Here is a 27,330-nt window from a genome sequence, read left to right as displayed (position 1 = left end):
AGGAAGACAAGTGAATGTGGTACCCTTAGGCAGACAAGTGAATGTGGTGCCCTTAGGGAGACAAGTGGATTAGGTACCCTTACTGAGACAAGTGGATGTGGTACCCTGAGGGAGACAAATGGCTGTTGTACCCTTAGGCAGACAAGTGGATGTGGTACCCTTAGGGAGATAAGTGGGTGTGGTACCCTTAGGGAGGCAAGTGGACATGGTACCCTTAGGGAGACACGTGGGTGTGGTACCCTTAGGGAGACAAGTGGATGTGGTACCCTGAGGAAGACAAGTGGATGTGGTACCCTTAGGCAGACAAGTGGATGTGGTACCCTTAGGGAGACAAATGGATGTGGTACCCTTAGGAAGACAAGTGGATGTGGTACCCTTAGGGAGGCAAGTGGATGTGGTACCCTGAGTAAGACAAGTGGATGTGGTACCCTTAAGCAGACAAGTGGATGTGGTACCCTTAGGGAGACAAGTGGATGTGGTACCCTTAGGGAGACAAGTGGATGTGGTACCCTGAGGAAGACAAGTGGATGTGGTACCCTGAGGAAGACAAGTGGATGTGGTACCCTTAGGCAGACAAGTGAATGTGGTGCCCTTAGGGAGACAAGTGGATTAGGTACCCTTACTGAGACAAGTGGATGTGGTACCCTGAGGGAGACAAATGGCTGTTGTACCCTTAGGCAGACAAGTGGATGTGGTACCCTTAGGGAGATAAGTGGGTGTGGTACCCTTAGGGAGGCAAGTGGACGTGGTACCCTTAGGGAGACACGTAGGTGTGGTACCCTTAGGGAGACAAGTGGATGTGGTACCCTGAGGAAGACAAGTGGATGTGGTACCCTTAGGCAGACAAGTGGATGTGGTACCCTTAGGGAGACAAATGGATGTGGTACCCTTAGGCAGACAAGTGGATGTGGTACCCTTAGGGAGACAAATGGATGTGGTACCCTTAGGGAGACAAGTGGATGTGTAACCCTGAAGAAGACAAATGGCTGTGGTACCCTTAGGCAGACAAGCAGATGTGGTACCCTTAGGGAGACAAGTGGATGTGGTACTCTTAGGAAGGCAAGTGGGTGTGGTACCCTTAGGAAGACAAGTGGATGTGGTACTCTTAGGAAGACAAGTGGATTTGGTACCCTTGGGAAGACAAGTGGATGTGGTAGGATGTGGTACCCTTAAAGAGACAAGTTGATGTGGTAGCCTTAGGAAGGCAAGTAGCTCTGGTACCCTTAGGCAGACAGGCGGATGTGGTAACCTTAGGGAGACAAGTGGATGTGGTACTCTTAGGAAGGCAAGCAGATGTGGTACTCTTAGGAAGACAAGTGGATTTGGTACTCTTGGGAAGACAAGTGGATGTGGTAGGATGTGGTACCCTTAAAGAGACAAGTGTCTGTGATACCCTTAGGAAGACAAGGGGTGTGGTAGGATGTGGTACCCTTAAAGAGACAAGTGGATGGGGTACCCTGAGGAAGGCAAGTGTCTGTGGTACCCATAGGAAGACAAGGGGTGTGGTAACCTTAGGAAGGCAAATGCCAGAGCCCAAGGTTTGAACACAGATTCCTCCCTAAGGGACCCTCTGGGAGGCACAGAACTGCCGTCGCTGTCCACGCCCTGCGGGTGCTGATGGACAGACATGAAGGTCACCCCAAGGGCACTGTGTACTTGACCAGACTCTGTGGTACTTTGTGGTGAGAGGCCTGCCACAGGCCATAATCACAGGGATGGGCGTAGAGGGAGGTGACGCCATCTTCAGAAAGAATCCCTCAGACCTCCTCTGCTCCTGTGCCGCTCGTCCATGGCGTCAGGTGAGACGTCACGGAGGTTTTAGGGGGGCTCGTCCAACATAACATTGCAGATATGAAGCCGGAGTTTTCCAATTGACATCATAGACAAATCATTCACTTTTGTGAACCCGTCGATTGAAAACAACCTGACTGTGGACAGCCACCTGCTCAGCATTCTGGGTCTTAACACCACACTACTCAAATTACTTCATATTTTACTATACTAATTTTCAACACTAATCCTTTATGAGTACCGGAGTGGCGTGCTACTCGCCAGAAAAATGCTTCAACACCCATCAGGGGTAACAAGTGCTATATGAATGCAAACCTTTCTTCCCCTTTTATCCCTCCGCTATCCTTCTCACTCCAAATAACAGACTAATAACCACCGCTGAAATTACTTTCATATTTCGCCATATTAATTCACCACTAATCCTTTATGGGCTTCCTGAATAGCATGTTTCAGCAACCCATCAGGGGTAACAAGCGCTATATAAGTACAAACCTTTTTTTCCTCCTCTATCCTTCTGCTATCATTCCAAATCCAAATAACTGACTAACCTATCCACCAGTTAAAGTGTACTTGCATGTTTCACTATATTAATTCAACACTAATCCTCGATGGGTCCCGGAGTAGCGTGCTACCCGCCGAAAAAGCGCTTTGACGCCTCTTCAGGGGTAGTAAGCGCTATATAAATGCAATCACAATACAATACAATACAATCTCAGTACCTCACACAATCCAGGTAAACACACATGCCACTGCCTGCCTCCTTCACCCGGAAGAGAGCACAGACTTCAGACACACTGCTAGGGTCCCGCCTGTCTCAGCCAGACTCAACATCCCCTCCAGGGTGCCAATGCCACCATTATTTCCTAGTTACAACATCCTATAGTGCCGAGACCCCTTCTCTGCCCCTTCACGGCGCTTCTTCATCCAGGCAGCGTTGAGGTGGAAGGGGAAGGAATAGTAACATTATTGTTTGTTCAAGAAACAACCACATCTCGATGCTTTCAGGAAGCACCCCAAAAATGTAGAACTAGATACCCCCGCATTCTGCACAAACCCCCGCATTCAACAAGGACCTGCGCCCTCTGACCCCCCCCAAAGATGCCTCCAGGTGGGTGTGATCACGGGGAGCTTCTGTCCACGAGGAGTCTGGTACTCAAAACTCCTAACCCCTCTAATACTCATATGTCAATTATTCTGTCTTCCCTTCCTCTGTCCCTCTTTTTCCTTTCCTCTCCCTCCCTCTTTACACTATAAAATTGTTCAATTAATCATATTACAGATGATATCCTAATCTTCCTGTTTTCTCACTTTCATTTACTGCACATAGTTGTATTTAATAGTTTTCCAAATGCATAATTCGTATTTCTTTTTTGTTTTCTTTTATGATGTATTCTAGTAAGTCACTCCATTATCCTGTGCCTAAATTATATTTTTGGTACCTGTTTACTTATTCAATAAAAATGATTTAACAGAAAAAAATACTCCTAACCAGGCCGGGACAAATTCTATATATTTTGTATTATTATTCATTTTATTTACAATGCTCGTGAGACCATACAATACAAATAACGTATACATCTCACATTGGGAGATATCACAGTTGTTATCAGTAAAGTAATCATCAGGGAACCACAGAGACAATCAGCCATCCTCAATACTACGACTCCTCCATAAATGCACCCGTTTCTCTGTATTTCCACCAGGGCGCCCACACTTTGTTCCATTTTTTAGTACACCCCCTACTTTTGTAACAAATTCTATTTTTCTAATATTTTGTTCGGTCCAACTTCTAATAGTAAACAAATATGTCATCGTTTTGAAAAGTTTCTCTAAAGCTGATTTTGCCTACATATTTTGTTTCGCTAAAGCGCTCTGGTTTGCGCCCTGTAAAACCATTAAATAGTAATGAGATTTTTCTTCCAACAATTTTTAGGATTATTAGTGTCTTTTTCTATTATTGTTATACCTCATTATAATTATGAATGCACATGCTATTAGCATTAGCATTCCTATTGTCAATAATATTGTTGTATTCCTATAAAAATCTATTATTAATTTTAGTATATTATTTTAGTTGATTGTTGTTTTGTTTTTATTAAAGGAATTTTAGACATTAGACGGCTACAGTGTTTAGTATCACTAGAGTTTGCATTTTCATTATTTTAATTATGACTATTTTTTATTTTATTGACAGTAGTAGTGTTCATATTATTAATGTAATTATTGTTATGAGATTTGTATCATTAATATACCTGTTACTGTTTATTATTATCATACGCATTATTAACATTCCTTATATTCACATTATTAATATGGTTGACATTATAGTTTACAATTAATGGTGTTATTATTGTGGGTCCGGCCGGCCTCAGCATCATTTTTCCTGTGCGGTTTCCACTTGGTGTTGTGCCTAAAACAGACGCGTCAGGCACTCTTTGAGGGTCAGAGGTCACCTCGCCGCCCCCACTTGAATCCTTCACCTACTACAGTGCGTACTAGGGTGCAGGTTTACAAGCCCCTTGCGCCACTTTTGCGTCACTTTTAACATGGGAAAAGTGACGCAAAAGTGGCGTAAGGGGCTTGTAAATCTGCCCCTAGGTACTTCCGGTCAACGAAAAACTCCTGCCAACAAGTTCAAAACCTAATGTAATGAACCAAGTGTGTGCTCAAACTAGTCCTGCAAATAAATAAATAGCTTCATAAATAAAGCACCCACCCCCCCCCCCCCCAAATAAACAATATTAGAGTAGTGCTTTGCATTCTTTTTGTAGTGTGTGTAAGGGTTTTTAAAATCCCATTTTATATATACACATTTAGATGTGCCCCTTTCTGTGCATTCAATATTTTGGCAGAAAAGGAAACTGAGGGAGGCATATGGTGGAAGTGATTTGCCCAAGGTAAACCAGTGTGACAGCGCGGGGATTCGGGGAAGCAGGGACTTCTTCCCGGATCTACTGTTACACTGAGTCACACCTCGTCATCGGCAACGGACTGTTTCATCTGTCGGAGCAGGTGAAAATAATTCCTTCAGAGATGTTTACATTACAGTAAGACACTGGGATAGCTCCGTCTGTTGAGCGCTTGTGGCTGAGCGCCTTAAACAAGAAGTGACGCTAATATTTGTGTTGCATTCTATATAAATGGCAAATATAATGATTTCACTCTCAAGGAGAAATGTACCATGTGCCGAGTTACTAAAGTTTACTAACACATTTTAAGAAACACATCCCCAAGATTATTTTTTTGCTATTTTCCAATTATTCTTTTTTTTATTTGTCTTTGTTGTATTTAATTAATTACCTCTCGTCTTCCTCGTGTCACACCGGCCTCCCGTGTGGCTCCTCAGCAGTTGTTCTTGAAGAAATGGCGGGAGTCGGTGGCCCCCGGTCCCCGGCTGCGTGGACTCAGCCTGGCTCCGTCCCGCTCTCGCCCTCCTGCGCATCTCCCGGGCCGCCGGATGACGAGCCTTCCTCGCCTCACCGCCTCATCTCTCTGTTTTCCCATCATTGCGGCCAAACGATTCCCTAATCGGATTACTTCCTGGCCGGGGTCCCACCCCTCGCAGAGGGCGCTGCGCTCGGGCCCTTTATCGCTTCCTCGCATGGCTGTGATTGTGGCTTTTAGAGAGCTTCAAAGTGCCTAGACACACCTTAATATCAACGGCAGAACCACTCTGAGCGCAACCGACGTTTTATTGTGAGCAGAGACAAGCGCTGCTGTCTGTGGGCGGAGGGTGGCACCCTGGCAAGGGCACCTGCTTCCGGCACAGGTGCCCACGCCACAGAGGTGCCCTCCCCAGCAGCGTGCAGCAATAACAATTCCCCCGGGCCTACTCCTGATGAATGCCACTAGACAGAAACATGTCGATCAGACACATATAGGGGCACAACTATTCCTGATGAATGCCACTAGACAGAAACATGTCGATCAGACACATATAGGGGCACAACTATTCCTGATGAATGCCACTAGACAGAAACATGTCAATCATAAACATATAGGAGCACAACTATTCCTGATGAATGCCACTAGACAGAAACATGTCGATCAGAAACATGTAGGAGCACAACTATTCCTGATGAATGCCACTAGACAGAAACATGTCAATCATAAACATATAGGAGCACAACTATTCCTGATGAATGCCACTAGACAGAAACATGTCGATCAGAAACATGTAGGAGCACAACTATTCCTGATGAATGCCACTAGACAGAAACATGTCGATCAGAAACATGTAGGAGCACGCTTGTTCTTGATGAATGCTACTAAACAGAAACATGTCGATTATAAACAGGTAGGGGCACAACTATTCCTGATGAATGCCACTAGACAGAAACATGTCGACCATAAACATGTAGGAGCACGCTTGTTCTTGATGAATGCTACTAAACAGAAACATGTCGATTATAAACAGGTAGGGGCACAACTATTCCTGACGAATGCCACTAGACAGAAACATGTCGACCATAAACATGTAGGAGCACAACTATTCCTGATTATTGCCACTAGACAGAAACATCTCAATCATAAATATGTAGGAGCACTTACTCTCTTATGTATTGACCATGTTATTTCTAATCATCACCTAGGTACTCATAAAAGTAAAAGGGTACTAGAGATACCTAGGTGATTTTTTATTCACTGTTACCTCACCTTTACCCTCCCTTAACTGGCTCCTATTCATATAAGAATCCCATTCGCCATTACAAGAATTCTGGTGACACAGGAGGCTCGAGGGTGAAGCGTGACACCTGGACAGGTGTGTGAGGGTTCTCCTTCAATTTAATGAACTGCCTGTTCTGACACATAGTATTGGACTTTTTACTGGGGCACCATAAATTGGGTAATCTTCAAGGTGACCCCAGTTGTAAAATCCTTTCACAACAAGGGGTTTCTGATTTGTGTATATGCTCTCATAGCTGGGGTGTCAGTACAATTTTCACATGGTTATCTTGTTCAGGAACAACCAGCTTCTCATTATTGCTTTCTATGGGAACACGCCAAGAACTACCCCCCCCCTGCAGATAAACAAAGAGCTATCATCATTAACAACTTTACTTCCATCCTTCTTCAACTCAGGCACTTTGCATATTGTTGCTCACCATTCTTTTGCACATACCATGATTTATTTAATAGCCTTTGATTTCGCTCACTTCACAGGAGAATCCAGGCAGGAAGCAGTAACTTTCCCCATAAGAAATAAAACAGTGTCATCTGAGTGACCGAATGCGGTGTTGTTCTGTAAGCTCAACTCATTGTTTGCAGGGAATCGTGAACATCAAAATTATTGTCTAAATCGCATTGGATTCCAAGCTGAGATTTGTTCTTCCAGCGTACACTTTGGCTTGCGGATGGTACACACAAGTTCTTTTGTTCTTAGTCTAAGAAGTACTCGCAAGACTCATACTGAGAAAAGTAAGTTGTAGACAATTATTCACAATTAAAACAACAGGGAATCCTTCCCTCCTGCAAATAAAAGTTCACAATGTTCTCAGTAGTAGACTCTTGTACAAAATGCTTCACAAACCATTTGGAGTAGTAATCTGTGACAGGTATAATGTAAAGCATTTTTTTAAGTTTGTGGTAAGGCCCTATAATATTCAGCCTAGTATGTGCCAGGACATATTAGGGTTTACAAAAAGGTGCAGGGGTCCCTCGTGTGACTGTTAGGATTTATTGGCAGTACAACACACAATGAGAAACTTAACCAGCAACTCCACATCCACATGCATTCGGGGCCATCTGGCAGCTTCTCTGGGTCTCTGTTTGACTAAAGTCTCACCCAAATGACACGAATAGGCGGAGCCCAGCAACCTATGTCTCAATAACAGAAGTGGAGTAAAGATGAATTCTGAATACAACAAACCATCTTCAATGGCATCTTATCTTTTACAATCAAAAAGGGCTCTAGTATTGCACTCATAGTGTGTTCTCTTTTCCAAGTGAATACCCACAGACAGTACTTTCTGTACAGACAACTCTTTTAACAAAACCGTTTCACTAATGCATTTTCAGTTCTTTCCTTCAAATTCACACTGGCTGCTATACAATCCTGCCACTCGTCATTCTCTTCACCATTTGCATCATCTTGCAGTGACCTTGATAGACAAACAGCAAAACATTTACCTTGATAGACAATCAGCAAACACATTAACCTTGATAGACAATCAGCAAACACATTTACCACGATAGACAATCAGCAAACACATTTACCATGATAGACAATCAGCAAACACATTTACCATGATAGACAATCAGCAAACACATTTACCATGATAGACAATCAGCAAACACATTTACCATGATAGACAATCAGCAATGCATTTACCTTGATAGACAATCAGCAAACACATTTACCATGATAGACAATCAGCAAACACATTTACCACGATAGACAATCAGCAAACACATTTACCACGATAGACAATCAGCAAACACATTTACCACGATAGACAATCAGCAAACACATTTACCATGATAGACAATCAGCAAACACATTTACCATGATAGACAATCAGCAAACACATTTACCATGATAGACAATCAGCAATGCATTTACCTTGATAGACAATCAGCAAACACATTTACCATGATAGACAATCAGCAAACACATTTACCACGATAGACAATCAGCAAACACATTTACCACGATAGACAATCAGCAAACACATTTACCATGATAGAAAATCAGCAAACACATTTACCATGATAGACAATCAGCAAACACATTTACCTTGATAGACAATCAGCAAACACATTTTTGTGACCTGGACACTGCAAACTGAAAAGTATTAACCTGAGTCGCAGGTCTCATTAATCGAGCAGAATAATGTATCTGCTTATCTCCAGCAAAAATGTTCACAAGGGGCTTGTGATCAGTTTTGTAGAATGAAACAATTACTCCATTTAAAGTGCAGACACTTCACTGTGGCCCAGGAGCAAACTAAAGTCTTCTTTGATATTTCTGCATATTTGGGTTGGATGGGTCTTAAAGATCTGGAGACAAACGCTTTAGTTCTTTTGATGCCTCTGCACACCTGGGTTAGCACCGCTCCTGTCCCACACTGGCTAGCATCAACCGTTACAATGCACTGTAACCAGGGATTAAAACACTGCGGAACAGTGGCCGGGGCCATACTAGTTTAATGTCCTGGAAGCAATGTTGCGACTCATCATTCCACTGGGATGCTCTTCCTCAGGAACTGTTTTAGAGGCTCCCACCAATCTGCAAAATTGTGACTAATCCCAGAATAATCTTCACACATGCCAAGGAAGGACATGAGCTCTTCCTTGTTAGTTGGTGCATGCTTAATAGCCTCCACTAAGGCTGGTTTATGAAGAAGACCTGTGTCAAATATGGCATGCCCAAGGTGGTCAGCCAGTTTTTCCTATATATGGAGAAGATCGTCGTAGAGTAGAGTGGAGTGGCATAGAGTGTCATAGAGTGGAGTGTCGTAGAGTGGAGTAGATTGTCGTAGAGTAGAGTGGAGTGGCATAGAGTGTCATGAAGGGAGTAGAGTGGAGTGGAGTGTCATGGAGTGTCATGAAGGGAGTAGAGTGGAGTGGAGTGTCATGGAGTGGCATAGAGTGTCATAGAGTGGAGTGTCGTAGAGTGGAGTAGATTGTCGTAGAGTAGAGTGGAGTGGCATAGAGTGTCATGAAGGGAGTAGAGTGGAGTGGAGTGTCATGGAGGGAGTAGAGTGGATTGGCATAGAGTGTCATGGAGGGAGTAGAGTGGATTGGCATAGAGTGTCATGGAGGGAGTAGAGTGGAGTGGCATAGAGTGTCATAGAGTGGAGTGTCGTAGAGTGGAGTAGATTGTCGTAGAGTAGAGTGGCATAGAGTGTCATGGAGGGAGTAGAGTGGAGTGGCATAGAGTGTCATGGAGGGAGTAGAGTGGAGTGGCATAGAGTGTCATGGAGGGAGTAGAGTGGAGTGGCATAGAGTGTCATGGAGGGAGTAGAGTGGAGTGGCATAGAGTGTCATGGAGGGAGTAGAGTGGATTGGCATAGAGTGTCATGGAGGGAGTAGAGTGGAGTGGCATAGAGTGTCATGGAGGGAGTAGAGTGGAGTGGCATAGAGTGTCATGGAGGGAGTAGAGTGGAGTGGCATAGAGTGTCATGGAGGGAGTAGAGTGGATTGGCATAGAGTGTCATGGAGGGAGTAGAGTGGAGTGGCATAGAGTGTCATGGAGGGAGTAGAGTGGAGTGGCATAGAGTGTCATGGAGGGAGTAGAGTGGAGTGGCATAGAGTGTCATGGAGGGAGTAGAGTAGAGTGGCATAGAGTGTCATGGAGGGAGTAGAGTGGAGTGGCATAGAGTGTCATGGAGGGAGTAGAGTGGAGTGGCATAGAGTGTCATGGAGGGAGTAGAGTGGATTGGCATAGAGTGTCATGGAGGGAGTAGAGTGGAGTGGCATAGAGTGTCATAGAGTGGAGTGTCGTAGAGTGGAGTAGATTGTCGTAGAGTAGAGTTGCATAGAGTGTCATGGAGGGAGTAGAGTGGAGTGGCATAGAGTGTCATGGAGGGAGTAGAGTGGAGTGGCATAGAGTGTCATGGAGGGAGTAGAGTGGAGTGGCATAGAGTGTCATGGAGGGAGTAGAGTGGAGTGGCATAGAGTGTCATGGAGGCAGTAGAGTGGATTGGCATAGAGTGTCATGGAGGGAGTAGAGTGGAGTGGCATAGAGTGTCATGGAGGGAGTAGAGTGGAGTGGCATAGAGTGTCATGGAGGGAGTAGAGTGGAGTGGCATAGAGTGTCATGGAGGCAGTAGAGTGGATTGGCATAGAGTGTCATTGAGGGAGTAGAGTGGAGTGGCATAGAGTGTCATGGAGGGAGTAGAGTGGAGTGGCATAGAGTGTCATAGAGTGGAGTGTCGTAGAGTGGAGTAGATTGTCGTAGAGTAGAGTTGCATAGAGTGTCATGGAGGGAGTAGAGTGGAGTGGCATAGAGTGTCATGGAGGGAGTAGAGTGGATTGGCATAGAGTGTCATGGAGGGAGTAGAGTGGAGTGGCATAGAGTGTCATGGAGGGAGTAGAGTGGATTGGCATAGAGTGTCATGGAGGGAGTAGAGTGGAGTGGCATAGAGTGTCATGGAGGGAGTAGAGTGGATTGGCATAGAGTGTCATGGAGGGAGTAGAGTGGAGTGGCATAGAGTGTCATGGAGGCAGTAGAGTGGATTGGCATAGAGTGTCATGGAGGGAGTAGAGTGGAGTGGCATAGAGTGTCATGGAGGGAGTAGAGTGGAGTGGCATAGAGTGTCATAGAGTGGAGTGTCGTAGAGTGGAGTAGATTGTCGTAGAGTAGAGTTGCATAGAGTGTCATGGAGGGAGTAGAGTGGAGTGGCATAGAGTGTCATGGAGGGAGTAGAGTGGAGTGGCATAGAGTGTCATGGAGGGAGTAGAGTGGAGTGGCATAGAGTGTCATGGAGCGAGTAGAGTGGAGTGGCATAGAGTGTCATGGAGGGAGTGGAGTGGAGTGGCATAGAGTGTCATGGAGGGAGTAGAGTGGAGTGGCATAGAGTGTCATGGAGGGAGTAGAGTGGATTGGCATAGAGTGTCATGGAGGGAGTAGAGTGGAGTGGCATAGAGTGTCATGGAGGCAGTAGAGTGGAGTGGCATAGAGTGTCATGGAGGGAGTAGAGTGGATTGGCATAGAGTGTCATGGAGGGAGTAGAGTGGAGTGGCATAGAGCGAAGGGGCATTGAGTGGAGTGTTGTGGAGTGTCCCTCTTTGAAGTCAACCCTTTGTTTCTCACAATCTCGAGCACCTTCCTCAGCACCTCATCATGACCACACATAAGGACACCATCCTGAAATGCAGTGCAGCCGCTGACATTCCCAAAGAAACTGTGCATAAGCTGTTGGAAAATGGATGCTGCCGCGGGCAGCTCAACTGCGTCCATATGAAATGGAAAGCTTCTTTAGGGGGTATGAAAGCCGTAAGGTCATGTGAGCTCTTTCCAACGGCCTAAAAAAACCATTGGGGGACCCCCTGCAAGAAATGGCATGGGGGGACCCATACTTCTCAGTCTCCAACCACCCTGTAGAAGTACTTCACCTTTTCTGCCTGCATTGACGTGACATCAGCAACAGTTTTGGTAATAAATTTAGAGGCAAAGAGGAACAAGCATTGGCAAAGCCAATTACTTTCGGCTATACGACAGCTATTGGATTTGCCAATGTGTTTCGACGTGTATTACACTAGCGTGGCTGCTGTTTGGCATGGCTAAAAGTTAGTGGAGTGGAGTGGAGAGGAGAGCAGTGTAATAGCCAGGAGTGGCCTAAAGTGGAATGATTGTTATGGACTGTCACAGAGTGGTGTGGAGTGGCGTATAGTGGAGTAGAGTGGAGTGGCGTAGAGAGTCGTGGAGTGGTATAAAATGGTGCAGAGTGCAATAGCGTATAGTGTCGTGGAGAGAGTAGAATGTAGTGGAGTAGAGTGGAAGGGCATGCAGTAGAGAGTAGTAGAGTGTCGTAGAGAGGACTGTCATAGAGTGAAGTGACAAAGTGTGTCAACGGTTGGAGTGAGTTGAGTAGAGTATAGTGGAGTGGTGTAGAGTGGCGTAGAGTGGTATGAAGTGACTTAGAGGGAGTTGTTTACAGTTGAGTAGTGTGTCATGGTTAGTAAAGTAGAGTGTAGTAAATAGTCATACAGCAGAGTGGCGTAAAGTAGAGAAGAGTGTCATAGAATGGAATGGCATGGAGTTGAGTAGAGTGTCATAGAATGGATTGGCATGGAGTTGAGTAGAGTGTCATAGAATGGAGTGACATAGAGTGTCGTGGAGTGAAATAGAATGGAATAAAGTAGAGTGGAGTGTCATGGAGTGTTGTGGAGTGGCGTAGCTTGAAGTGGAGTGTCATGGAGTGGCATAGAGTGGAGTGTCGTAGAGTGGAGTAGATTGTCGTAGAGTAGAGTAGAGTGGCATAGAGTGTCATGGAGGGAGTACAGTGGAGTGGCATAGAGTGAAGAGGCATTGAGTGGAGTGTTGTGGAGTGGCATAGAGTGTCATACAGTGGAGTGGAGTGGAAAGAGTGTCATTGAGTGTCGTAGAGTGGAGTAGAGTGGAAAAGAGTGGAATAAAATAGCACCCCCTCACCCTCACATACCTTCACACACCCTCACTCACCCTCACACCCTCACCATCACACCCCCTCACCCTCACATACCCTTACACACTCTCACTCACCCTCACAACCTCACCAGCCACACCCCCTCACCCTCAAAACCCTCACACCTCCTTACACCCCCTCACCTTCACCCTCACCCTTACACACCCTCACACACCCTCACCCCCTCACACCCCTCACACCCCCTCACCCTCACACACCCTCACACCCTCTCCCCCTCACACACCCTCACACACCCTCACTCACCCTCACCCCCTCATCCTCACACCCCTCACCCCCTCACACACCCTCACGCTCACACCTTCACCCTCACACCCCCTCACCCTCACCTCACCCTCACACCCCCTCACCCTCACTCCGCCTCACCCTCACTCCCTCACTCACCCTCACACACCCTCACCCTCATACCCTCACCCTCACACACCCTCACTCACCCTCACAGACCCTCACCAGCATTGCATAACAAAACATGGCATAGCATAACAAAACACAGCATAGCATAGCATAACAAAAAAAGCATAGGATAGCAAAACATAGAATAGCATAACAAAACAAAGCATAGGATAGCAAAACAAAACATAGCATAGTATAACAAAACATAGCATAGCATAACAAAACACAACAAAACATAGCATAACATAACAAAACATAGCATAACATAACAAAACAAAGCATAGCATAACAAAACCCAACAAAACATAGCATAGCAAAACACAACATAGCATAGCATAACAAAACAAAGCTTAGCATAGCATAGCATAACAAAACATAGCATAACAGAGCATAGCATAGCATAACAAAACATAGCATAACAAAACATAGCATAGCAAAACAAAACATATAATAAAACACAACAAAACATAGCATAGCATAACAAAACATAGCATAGCATAACAAAGCATAGCATAGCAAAACACAACAAAACATAGCATAGCATAACATAACAAAACACAACAAAACATAGCATAGCATAACAAAACAAAGCATAGTATAGCAAAACTACACATAGTATAGCATAACAAAACAAAGCATAGCATAGCATAACAAAACATAGCATAACAGAGCATAGCATAGCATAACAAAACATAGCATAACAAAACATAGTATAGCAAAACAAAACATATAATAAAACACAACAAAACATAGCATAGCATAACAAAACATAGCATAACATAACAAAACATAGCATAACAAAACACAACAACACATAGCATAACAAAACATAGCAAAACACAACAAAACATAGCATAGCTTAACAAAACACATCAAAACATATCATAGCAAAACAAAACATATAATAGCTTAGCAAAACATAGCATAGCATACCAAACACAACAAAACATAGCATAGCATAGTATAGCATAGCAAAACATAGCATAGCAAAACAAAGCATAGCATAATAAAACACAGCATAGCATAACAAAATATAGCATAGCATAACAAAACATAGCATAGCATAACAAAACACAGCATAGCATAGCATAACGAATCAAAGCATAGGATAGCAAAACATAGCGTAGCATAACAAAACAAAACATAGGATAGCAAAACAAAACATATCATAGCATACAGCATCACTCAACACCACCAGAAAATCACTCAGGGGCACCACAACATCACTTAGCGCTACCACAGCATCACTGAACGCCACAGCATCACTTGTTCACCACCACAACATCAGTCTGCGCCACCACAGCATCAATCTGTGCAACCGTTCAACAACAACTGGTTCAAATATGCTCTCTCAATGTTTCAAGCTTTATTACAAATGTAACAAAAAGATGTTAATATTTCACTTTTGTTGTTGGATTTTCGTCACAATAAAATACACTGAACATAATCTTCACAAAAGTTATTTACAAAAGTTTAAGCTATTGCCATTATAAATTACAATAACTTTTATTTAAGTATTAATTATTTAAATAAATGTAAAGCCATTGTTATTTGTAATATCAATACATGTAAGTCACGTAAATACAACACATATTGCATTACAAATGCTATAGGTGTCACATTTGCGAAAGTTATAACTATTGGCATTATAAATGACAAACCTCTTTCCTTTCCATTATTTCTGATCATCCTATGTTTTCTCCATTCTTCTCCCATCCTCTCTGTCATTCATAACTTCTACTTTTTCTCTCAAATCCTGTTGATATCTTTTCACGATGCCATATTTTTCTTGCTGTCTCTGCTCTTTTTTTATGCTTACTCATGCGTATCGCCTTGGTCTATTTTTTCACCCTCACCATTCCTTCTCTATTTTTTTTATCCCCACCCTCCCTTCTCTGTCACCTTCCTAACTGTCCTCTTACATATAGCACCTTGTGACCTCTTTATTTCTGCAGGTATTACCTTCATACTTTCTTTTTGTTTTCCTTTTCTTTCCCACCGATGCTTCCTTTTCCCCTCCTCCACCATTCTTCATACTTTACTTGACTTTCTACTTTCTTTCTATAAAAAATAATCTTTTGTTTCCAAGTTTAGAAACCACTGCATATCACTCAGTGCCCTCAGATACTCTGCAGTGTTTAAAAGCTTTATTCACTGCAGAGTATGCAATGGCGACGAATGGTATTTGGCCATTCTATTTTCTTAGTCAAAACGGATCCCCCCATCCATTTCTGGACTAAGAAAATAGCAGCAATTGCTCTGTCTCCAAATTTTGCGGAATCTGGTAGAATTTTCATGTAATACTGCATTATTCTGTGTAATCAAATGCTGCAAATTCAGCCCACCCCTACCTACTACCATGTGTCCCACTCACCCAGAGAAGGAAATCCATAGGTCAAGCCTTCTCATACATCACTCCTAAAGCGTGACACAACCTCCTAGTTCAGCCTGCTCCTCTCTTCTTGAATTATGCAGAAGTTGAAGTTCTGGCTCCCCATTCTGAGATTGCCTCACATACCAGTGAGGCACCTGGATACCCTAATTGGTGACAGTGTGCTATACAAATAGATATAACATAACACACCATACCATACCATAACATAACATGGGGTCTGTGCCATGTGCTATTGTCCTGCTCTCCCTTTTGCCCCCAGCCCCGAGCTGCTGAACATAACAGAAGATGATACAGAAAAAGCAAACACTGCACCTTATCACACACATTAATCTGACCCACTACTTTTCATTGCAACTCAGTATTTGGTTAAAATGCTTAAATCTGACTTTGTATGCATGTATGGATTGATATCTAAATATACACGAATAGATATATACATACAGAGCCAGATGTATACATTCTAAATAAAAATGTATATGTGTGCGGGTACAAGTAGATAGAGAGACAGACAGACAGATAGATAGATAGTAGATAGATAGCTAGATAGCTAGATAGATAGATAGATAGATAGATAGATAGATAGATAGATAGATAGATAGATAGATAGATAGATAGATAGATAGATAGATAGATAGATAGATAGATAGATAGATAGATAGATAGATAGATAGATAGATAGATAGAGTTACTGGTACGACTGGTATTTAATTGTCCCTGCGATACAAAAATTTGAAAAATCACCAAACGTTGGACTATATTCCCCTTATCAGAACATACTTTAAACAGTTAATGTAAGACTAAAACACTTTGAAATGTGCTCTAGAGCTGCCTTAATGACCCAACTGCTAAGTTAATTAATCAAAGACGGAAAGGCCACAGTAAAATAAATACAGGCAATTTTATACACAGTTCTACTAAAGAATTATGTCGAGGCCTTTGCAGAATATTAGAAAGTGAACAGTATTTTTTTCTGGGAAAGGTGAATACCATACTTACCTCTGTCCCAGTTTGTTCTGTGCTGCCTCTTCCCCTCTCAGAGGAGCAGCGCCTTGTGCAGGACGCTCTCTCTGAGGGGCTTCATCCCCATTCACTCTTATAAGAGTGCCTGCCATGCTGGGATTGAAGAGAAGCAAATTGTTATTTTGTTTCTCTTCACTTCTAGGTCAGCGCCAGTCAGCTCTGAACATGTTGCACACTGCAAGCTGCTTTAGAGAGACACACAGCACTGCACAAACAAGTTGGGGGGGGCCGCTTCATGTACAGAAGACTGAGCACCTGCCTACTGCACTGCAGGGGCTGTGGGGGTGTCCATTACGCCCCTTGTTTTTTCCCAGGTCTATCTGGTGATGACATGCACTTTTAAGATACAGCTAGCTGAACACCTGAGCTACATGCACTGTAGAAACCAAGTCATTGATTTTTGATAGAGGGTGACACTTAGCCATATAGTTCTTATTTGTGGAATGTAGGTCAACGCACAGCCTTACCTCCCCATTTGTTTCTGGCGACCACCAATGGTGAGAGCTACAAGGACAACTTTATAGGTTCTATCACAGAGCATAATTTCTTCAAGATATCACTTACCTCCTGCCTTGCGAAAATGGGCCTATTCTGCATAGTATGCTTCCCAGGTCTGGTATTGGGCATAAGCTTAATTACATTGTGGAAGTCTTTTAACTTGCCCATTCTTCCATCAAATACATATTTGAATTTCTCAACAATCATCTAAGTAGAATTAGCCAGCTCAACGAGTGGCACATAAGGTCAAACTTCATCTGAAAGGCCTTCAGATGTTGCTTTCCTAGAATATTGTCTCCATTGTGTGCCACACACATCTTACTATATGTGCCACTCAACATGAAAGTTATATTAGCCCAGAAAAATATATGTTACTCCCATTGAAATTTATTTTAGGTCAGAAAAAAACATTTAATATATTGCATTTTTTCATAATTACCTGGCCAGATGTTGCTCTCTAATTTACATCAGAACAATCATTCAGAAACAATGATCTATTAATGATAGTCATTGTAGAACCTGAGACCACTATGCATTCAGCATTCCTATTCTGAATACCAAGAAGCAGATTTACAAGCACCTTGCGCCACTTTTGCATCACTTTTCCCATGTTAAAAGTGATGCAAAAGTGTCGCAAGGGGTGTGTAAATCTGCCCCTAAGTATGCACAGTGGCTTGTCATCTTCCTTGCACTGAACTATAAGTATTAAATTGTCCATATAATTTTTAGTGATCATAATAAATGTTGCTGGTGCATGTATTCCTTCTAATTAGTTTAGTACCCTTGGAGATGCATTGTTCAATGACTTGGCAATTGCAATTATCCAAGTCAGAGTAGGGTTGCCACATGCTGAAAGTATTTCTCGGATGTTTTGTGTAAAGCAGGGAAATATCAATTGATCATTTGGTCCAAAAGGTTCCTGTACTCACAATATTGCTGCCATGATTCGTAAGCCAGTAACATCTTTTCCCATTGATTCATGGTCTTGTTGATAACACCTCAAGTACTGCTTTTTCTCCAGTATAATACCCAAGAAGGTCACAGAATGGTTCTGCAACTATATAATGGCCTCCACATAAATGTTTAGCAGGACTGTTTAGTCCTCTGGTACATGTTGTGGCAATGGTAAAAAATATTTAGCCATTCACTTATCAGACAGGGAAATAGAATGGCAACGTTTCTCTCTGATGTGAATTTCTTCCATTCAATTGCAGCGATATGATGGCTAAAATCCCCGAACCAACTCTTCCACTTTTTCATGGGTGCTCCTGGAGACTCAAGAAGCACAGAGTTGCTTTAAAACGATGTAAATGTTCAAGATGGGGGGCAGAGCAATAACACACGGTGCCGCCAAGCTCTGGAATAAGTTGCCACTTCCTATGAAGCTTCAATCCAATCTTCAGCTTTTTAGGAAGAGTCTGAAAACCTGGCTGTTTACAACCGGATAGACCAACTTTTAGTGCACGTTTTCCTGCCTACATGCCTCAGCGCCAAGACGCTTCGGCAATCGAGTGCTATATAAGCATTTAAACATAAACATAAACATTCTATTCTTAGAAGTGATTATCACCCACCCTGCAGACCAATTCCTGCAAAACTAGACAGTGCAACCAAGAGGAACAACACAATACAAAATTCTGGAAAGCAATCAACAGTAGTCTAGATAAGAACATTAGAAGAAACAAATAGATGAATGCACACTGTTACTACACCAGATAAAATAGCTAATTTAGTAAACTCATTGCAAAAACAATTCCAAATAAATTACTGACATCAATGTAGAAGCCTACACAGCTGTACATCATAGTGTGCACATAATCTCAGTACAGTTGAAATATATGTGTGCATTGCAGAATGCTAGCATGAGCACAAACTTAAGATACAATAATTGTGTATTTAATATGATGTGTGCATCACAGTGTGCGCCAACCACAAAAATGGTGCAGTTTACAAGCCTGTGTATCGTAGTGTGTGTATATACCGTAGGCTGATAAGGGACCGTAAATTCTTAATACACAGTTACAGTCCCATGAATGTTGTAGGCTGTGCTCACGCACTCCGCTGTACATTCAGTTGCCTGCACAACCTGAGTCTGAAGAACCCCAGTGGTGGTTGACACTCTGCTGTGAAGGTGACAACAATGCTGAACCTCAAAATGGCCACTGTTGCACAATCATGCTTGGAACGCAAGCCGCCATAGATGTCAGGTAGTGGAACGCACATCTATTGAGGTTGAACGCACATCTAATAAAGTTGTTCCTTGCGTCACCATCAGATTCAATGCTCCCAGGAAGACATGGTCGTCGCGGCAGGCCCCGCGATGCCCCCTTACAGACTTGCACACAGCCAGGGTACCATGTCTGTACCAGTTGGGCCAAAGTCACACATTGGACATGCTGTCCTGCACAACACGCATCAAAGAATAGGCACCGGCCAAACTGCTCTGCTACAGCCCACAGAAGTCTCCTCATCAGCGCTGCTACATCACCTTCATCTCACCGTTCGAGTGCATGGTGGTGGACCGCTAGTACTGTACTCGCTGCCAATAAAAAGACCACAGTAGACTGGGTAAGTGATAAGTTATGCATTAGGTATAACACCCATGCAGCAGCAACAAGGAACCTACTTTACCTGCTGCAGCTGCCATGGAGAATGACAACAAATATAAGATTCCACTTGCCCTGGATATATAGAAGGTGCACGGGAAACAACCTTTATAATGCACTCATTACATCACACTATCTTTACATAGTAATCATTACATCGCAACATCCTTTACTTTGCATGTCTTTACAATGCAGCCATTACAATGCATAGTACCCTTGCACTATCCGACACTTACCCTACTGTTCAACTCACTGGAGTTAGAATAGTAATTTTTACTCCTACACTATCAAACAATTACCTCATATGCAGTGTAATGGTATGCATTGTAATGGTATGCGTTGTAAAGGTATAATGCAATGTAATATAATGCGTTGTAAAGGTAGAATCTGAAAATGCAATGTAATGGAATGCTATGTAAAAGAATGCGTTGTAAAGGCTTTTGCAATGTAAAAACTGTGTTGTAAAGGCATGCATTGTAAATGTATGCGTTGTAATGTCATACATTCAAGGTGCACATGCCAAGATTCTATGACATCACTGCACACTTACATGAGAAACCAAGGCTTAGATAAGATGAACAACAACCAGCAGGACAAGCAGTGTTTGGGCGGCAAGACAGGCAATGCTTAGATCAGAAGACAGGCAGCACTTTTACAGTAAGAGGAACAATATTTAGAGTTTGCCGGACAGGATATTTCGTCAAACATATGGAAGATATCCTATACAGTTTATTACAGTTCCAAAGGCTATAATGCAAATGTAATCTTGCGGACAAGACATCCGTCACATGTGTGATGCAGTATACCATCCGTCGGACCCTTAGATGGCAAAAAAAATAAAAAATGCTAAAGCAATGAGACAAGGTGCACTTATGCAAAGAGACAAATGCAGTATAGCTCGCCAGGGAAGCACCACTTACTACAGTGTGCTGTTTTGTGGTCTGCAGTGTGAACACACATTTGCTCAGTCATTGTTTGTCTTCAAGAGAGAGAACAATCTTTGGAAGAAGGCCCAGTGTTTTTTCTTTGCCTGCCCAAGCTCAGTTACTGGAAGTGAGCTGCCAGTGGGTTCTGGGGTTGCAGTGACTGGTAGCTCTAGTATGCCAGCGACAAGTCACAACAGGAAAGGGCAACCCGTATTGATATTTCAAAGTCAGGTCACTACACCACACCACAAATGAGGGAAACCACAAAATGGCAGACTCACTCCACAGAAAAGTGATCCCTCATCCGCTCCGAGCAGTCAAAACAAAAAAGAAGCTAAGCTACTGCTAACTGGTAGCCCCGGGGACTCGGTGAACCCCTCATACATGCAAAGAATGCAATGCTATCCCAGAAATGAATCTCATGCTCATCAAAGATGTGGAACTCATTTGCTTTTCTACTGGAAAGGGACATTATGAAACAATAGCTTAAATCATGGCAACCAAGCAGGGCTAGACCATGCACCAAAATCCACCCTGGCAACAAGGTTTACACCAGCCAGTCACCCAGACATGGGCCCCGTGCACACTGAGCCAGCAGAAGCAATCTATACCTGACTGATGAGTCCTAATAAAGGCAAAGCTGGTATTGGGTTGCTCGTGGTCTGGTTCAGGAAGGACCTGGGGTGGCAGTGTGGGCTGGACTTGCTCCTATTGGAAAAGGTTCAAGACTGATTTGCACATGGCTGGTTCCAGACTGTGGTGACATGGTGTGCAAAATAGTGATGGGTTGGAATTAGGCCTGGGCAAATTCTGTTCCGCTTGTGTAATTTGCGGAATTTGGGTAATTTTGCGTTCCGCAGAGAATGTGAAATTGCCCAAAATCCTGCGTTCCGCAACTTCACAAAATATTTTGCTTATTCGCGTTCTCGAAATGCTTGTTTGGGAGATATTTCACACCCGAGCATGCAAACAGCAATTGCGATCAGGAAAAAAGCACTGTGAACAAGCAATTCTGCGTATTCACGGAATTTCTGCGTGTTCGCGGAGATTTTTTACCGTTTTGCGGAGATTTGCATAACGCAATTACGCAAATTCTGCCCACCCCTACTTGGAATGCGGCCGGAGTAATTACCAGTGGCCGAGAATAATTCAAGCATTCCATCCATCACTTTCTTTTATACTGGAATCTGGGACAAAATCCCCAGAGAGAAGAGAATTTGTGAAATGTGTCATTTGTAAATCCAAGATCTCAATCATGTTTTCTTTGTATGTGTGGAGTTGCAAAGGGCCAGGTATATGTTGTTTAAGTCATTTTGTTATCAAATTTAACATTCAATCTGCCCAGGAGGTCCATTCATTGGTTTTTTCTCCTCCAAATGAAATGGTCTGTTATAAGATATACCAATTTTAAAAAACATTTCTGCCCATTTACTAGATAAATTTGAATAACAATTTTTTCTTATTTCGTAACATTTGATGGTCGGTTATTTGACTGTTTTATGTATTTATTGCACTATTTGCACATTATACAGTATGCTTGATATAGGGATCTCTCTGAGAGGCAGGTATGTATAGAGGAAGAATTTAGTATTATATGTAAAGTACGTCTTTCTTAATTTGCACATCATACAGTACGCTTGATATAAGGATCTCTTTAGGAGGCAGCTATGTATAATGGAAGAATTTTGTTTTGTATTGTATGTAAGGTATGTCTTTTTTAATGTGTCTGTGTATTTTTGTAGACCTCCGTAGGAGTTCCATATCAAAATAAATAAATACATTGGAAAATTGGAGTATACTTCAGTGCGATGCCTTAAGTGAGACGGGTGTGGCTAGACATAGGTCCTGCGCACACTGCCGCTGGAACCAAGCTATGATGAGCCCTAACAAGGGCAAAACCAGTATTGGGTTGCATGGCTGGGTCCAAATTGAGATGGCATGGTATGCAGAATAACGATGGACTGGGACGCGGTTTGAGTAATTATCGGTGGCTGAGATTCATTCAAGGGTTGTATGTCAGCACAAAGTGGGCTATTACCACGTGTGCCATTACAACGCCGTTTTTACAACGCAAGTCGTTACAACGACTTGCGCTGTAAGCGCTGGATAGTGGAATAGTTTAATTTTCTATTCCAACTCCAGCCCACGTTACAGTAGGGAAGGTTTTGGAATAGAAAATTAAACTATTCCTTGACCAACAGCGCCCTCCAGTGCAAGTCGTTGAAACGACTTGCGTTGTAAAAGCAGCGTAGTAATGGCAGCGAGTGGTAATGCCAGCGTTGTAAAGGCTGTTCCCCTCATTCAAGTATTCAATTCATCACTTTATTGTATATTTGACTTTTTTGTATATTTCACTATTTTTGTATAATTCAGCCACTCATTTCTGTAGGCTGCGGCAGCCATGCTGGCATCGTTGAATCATGGCACCCGACCCAGCTCTGAAATCAGCCGCCTAGCCCACAGTCCACCACAGTCCACTGGGAAAATGCCAAAGTGGCAGAATGGCCAGTCCAGTTCAGCTTCCAAGAGCATCATACATCTTTTAGGGTTCGTTTTTCTTTGCCCTTGTATCGATCTGAAACGCCATAGGTGATGTGTAGAGCTTCACAAAATTCATAAATGCATGTGTCTCCTTGTTTGGCAACCAGTTTGGTGTTTTCCCTGGAATAAACTGCATCGAGCGCCCAGCATGATCCTGAACCCCAGGGCCATAGCAACGGAGGGCCCAGTGGAGCTCGGTCAGCCTATACTTCTGGGGGCCCCGGGCCCTAAAATTACAGGATTTACTCATGTTTTTTACTTTTGCAAATATAATTTGTCCAGGCCCATGGCTAGACTGCTCTGAGGGTGTGCTCTCAGGGTACCAGGCTGGGTGGAGAGGAGAGTGGAGGAAGTTAATTGATGAAAGCGATGCAGTCCTGTTTATATTTCACGTTTTACTCCATCTTGCATTCCCTAAGAGTATATGTTTCTACTAGATGTTGCATTTCTGTAAAGTATGTGCATACAACTTGCGACTCTTGTATAGTGCATAGACTATGAATGCAGTGACATATAGGCACTGGGGTGAGTTCAAGTTATGGCTGGGTTTCTATTACTGGGCAAAGTTGTGAGCTCTGGAGTTGAGGATGAAGTCAGTTAGAGTCACAGTGCCTGTTGGGTCATACAGCTGTTTTGATTCCATGCCCATCCAATCACTGGCCTCTTTGCAGCGCGCCCAGCACGAAAGCCACACATGTACCATTAGTATTTACCATGATTTGAGAAAGTGTGTGAAGGAATGTGATGTGAAGGAGGTACACAACTATCAAAATATAACTAAGGGGAAACAATACTTAATTTACAGGAGAGATTTATAGAGACATTTTAAGTAATGGGCAACGTGGGCAATTACCCTGAGCCTCCTCCTTTCAAGGGCCCCCTGGTGCACTGATCTTTCTTTTCAGCTCAAATCCAGTTTAATCTATGTTAACCTCTCAACCTCTCCCTACCCACTTTCATCCTATGCATGTTTGGAGGGCAGGGCAAGATATATTTCAGTTGTTTTTGTGTGCCATTGTTTCTGAAAGTATAATTTATATACATCAATATTATTATGCAATATGCAGTATCGAATTAACCGATGAAGGGTGGTAAAGATCAATTTCCTCTGAACAGGTGCCCAAAAATATGTCTTGCCTGGGCACCAAAATCTCGTCCTATGACACTGGACAAGAAGACAGTGAGAGACAGAATAGGGTTGTGTCTGTGTGTGAGTGTGTGTGGGGTGTGTGTGTGTGTGTGTGTGTGTTTGTCTGTGTGTGTCTGAGTGTGTCTGTGTGTGGGTGCGTGAGTGCGTGTGTTTCTGTGTGTGTCTGAGTGTGTGTGTGGTGTGTGTGTGGGGGGTACATGGATGTGTGTGGCTCTGTGTGTGTGTGTGTCTGTGTGTGTGTGTTTGTCTGTGTGTGTCTGTGTGTGGGTGTGTGTGTGTGTGTGTGTGTGTCTGTCTGTCTGAGTGTGTGTGTCTGTGTGTCGGTGTGTGTCTGTGTCTGAGTGTGTGTGTGTGGTGTGTGTGTGTGTGGTGTACATGTATGTGTGTGTTTGTGTGTGTGTCTGTGTGTCTGTGTGTGAGTGTGTGGTGTGTGTGTGTGCGCGTGTGTGGAGTGGTGTATGGGGGAGTGTGTCTGTGTGTGAGTGTGTGTGGTGTGTGTGTGGAGTGTGAGTCTGTGTGTTTCTGAGTGTGTGTGGAGTATGTGTGTGTGGAGTGGTGGGTGGGGGCATGTGTGTCTATGTGTGAGTGTGTGTGGTGTGTGTGTGTGTATGTGGTGTGTGTCTGTGTCTATGTTTGTAGGTGTGTGTGTGTCTGTGTGTGCGTCTGTGTGTGTGTCTGTGTCGGTGTGAGAGAGAGAGAGAGATTGGTGAAGGGAGTGACATAAACAAATATATGCAGATATGTATGTTTAGGATTTTGGAAAGATGTGAGGAGATAAAGTGGCTAATATTGAAAAACTACAGAGGAAAGTGGTGTGATGGGGATAACAAAATGTAACCATTTTCAATTGAAAATATTCACATCAAAATCATTGTTACTGCTCTTTGATCTGACACTGTTAACAAGCATTGGCAACGCAAACAGGTCTGGCTAGTTTGAGGTGTATTCACTGTTGTGCGAGAAAGCCTGCTGCGGTGACACAACAAACTCACTAAAAGGAACTCTGATTCCAATCACTGCTCTTATTCGCTTGAAATGTCATACATGTGACAGTAGAATCTCATTCACACACTGAAACCACAGAAATGCCAAACACAGCACTCTATAAACGCGGAAGCCATGGCGTGACACCGCCAGCATTTCTCCCTGTAGTTTGTGTCATCAACGCCGTCCATCTGTTGGCCCAAGACTGTAGACACTACAGGAGCCGCCATCACCCTTTGTATCTGCACTCTGCTCTATATAGAGTTCTAAGGATTTTTTATATATAGTTCCAAGTTGCAGGTGCACAAAAGGATTCTCCAGCACATAAGGGCAATTAATACCGAGGATGCCTCTTATCCGGTGGCGCGCCACTTTAAAGAACTTCATGGCAAACAGAGTCATCTTCTGAGATACTTTGCCATTGATGCAATTCCACCCTTACGTAGGGGTGGTAATAGGGAAGCAATGTTACGGGCCCTGGAAACCAGATATATTCTGGATCTGGATACCAGGTCCCCTATGGGTCTCAATACAAGTGTTGATTTCCATACACACTTATAACTTGTCCCGTGCTTCCGTTCCCTCGGTTCACATGATGACATTTAGCCCTTATTCCTGGTTGTACCCTGACGAATGCGAACTGTCCCCTTAATCTAAGAACTCCTGTGCTAGGAAGTGTTAAGGCTGGGACACTTGTCATAACTTGAGTTTTTTCAACTGTAAATTGCATGCTTGCTCGGTGTGACGGTTATCCCATGGTGGTCAAGAATATATGGAATCATGAAAATATACCTCGAATCTATTGGAAAGGGGCGACCACTCGGTCCCCCCGAACGTATGGTGGAGTACCCCGATCCCCCCGGGAAACCGTTTTGGGCGGGGAGGCGTGGCTTGGCTGGTATGCCCGTAGTGGCGTAGCCGGGGCGCGCCTTTTTCCCGCCCAAAGAAGGGTTGTCCTAGACACCTACACCGTTCGAACCGCCCCGTAGGCGTGTTGGGGAAGGTCCACGCCCTCCCGAAGAAGGATAAAAGGAGCATCTTGCCAAGGAAGCATCCTCTTGTTCCTGTGCTTGGAAGCTGCACCTCCTCGTTGCTCGTGAGCCCGAGACGGAACAAGGAGCCAATTTTGAGAACTTGTAATTTTTTGTGTTTCTCTTTCAGTGAGTCCGAAGCTTTGGATCCAGGACCTCGTTGGAATCCCGCGATACGATGCCTGGCAAGAGGGTCGGAAAGAAAGTTGGGACTGAACAACTGCTTCGCACACTGGTGAAAGATATGGCGGACATGAAGAAGCAGATGGCGGCAACGAATGGTAGACCGAAGAAGACCATCGGGCCAGCATTGCCGGGAATAGTCCCTGCCGGGAGAGGTAAAAGGGTCAGGAGTAGGGCGGCAGGTGGGGAGGCCCCGGTTCTTGAGTCACCACCGGCGAGCCCGGTCGGTCCAGTGGGGGCCCCAGTTCCGATCCCGAACGCGGGACAGCCGATCCCTGTGGTAGTTACGCCTATGAGTGAGGGGGATATGCCTCCCGAACTGGCCGCTCAGATGGCGGCATGGTTGGGCAAAAACAACGAGAGTGCTCCGGCACCAAGAGACACGGCGGCAGAGGCCAGGTTGATAATGAAGCAGTTGCGGCAATCGAGAGATGCTGCGAAGGCACCTTGTCCTCTTGTTTCCCCGCAGGTTCCCTCGGATAAACCGGCACCGGTCGTTGGAACAACAGCTGCAACAGATACGGCTCATGGTTCTGGTAAGCAGCCGTTGCCGATAGCAGGGGAGGGATCGTTACCCTCTAGGAGGGAAAAAATTGTTCAGCATATCCCGATGGATGTGAAAGAGAGGATTTGGGCCGATAAATATGTGAACATGTTTTCGTTGTTAACCGATCACTATGAGA

General features: G+C 43.9%; 1 protein-coding gene across 1 annotated transcript in view; it reads right to left on the bottom strand.

The window, feature by feature from the left end:
• Window positions 1-5,301, bottom strand: part of CASR (calcium sensing receptor) — a 282,126-nt gene extending 276,825 nt beyond the window's left edge. Inside the window, exon 1 of the mRNA XM_078656628.1 lies at window positions 5,092-5,301. The gene's annotated coding sequence lies outside the window, so the exon portion shown is untranslated. The remainder of the gene's footprint in view (window positions 1-5,091) is intronic.
• Between the last annotated feature and the right edge of the window lie 22,029 nt (window positions 5,302-27,330).

Source organism: Lissotriton helveticus, chromosome 8 (assembly GCF_964261635.1).
Source record: "Lissotriton helveticus chromosome 8, aLisHel1.1, whole genome shotgun sequence".
NCBI classification, from domain to species: domain Eukaryota; kingdom Metazoa; phylum Chordata; class Amphibia; order Caudata; family Salamandridae; genus Lissotriton; species Lissotriton helveticus.
The sequence above is the reverse complement of the archived record's forward strand: the minus strand, read 5'-3'. Positions and strand labels throughout refer to the sequence as shown.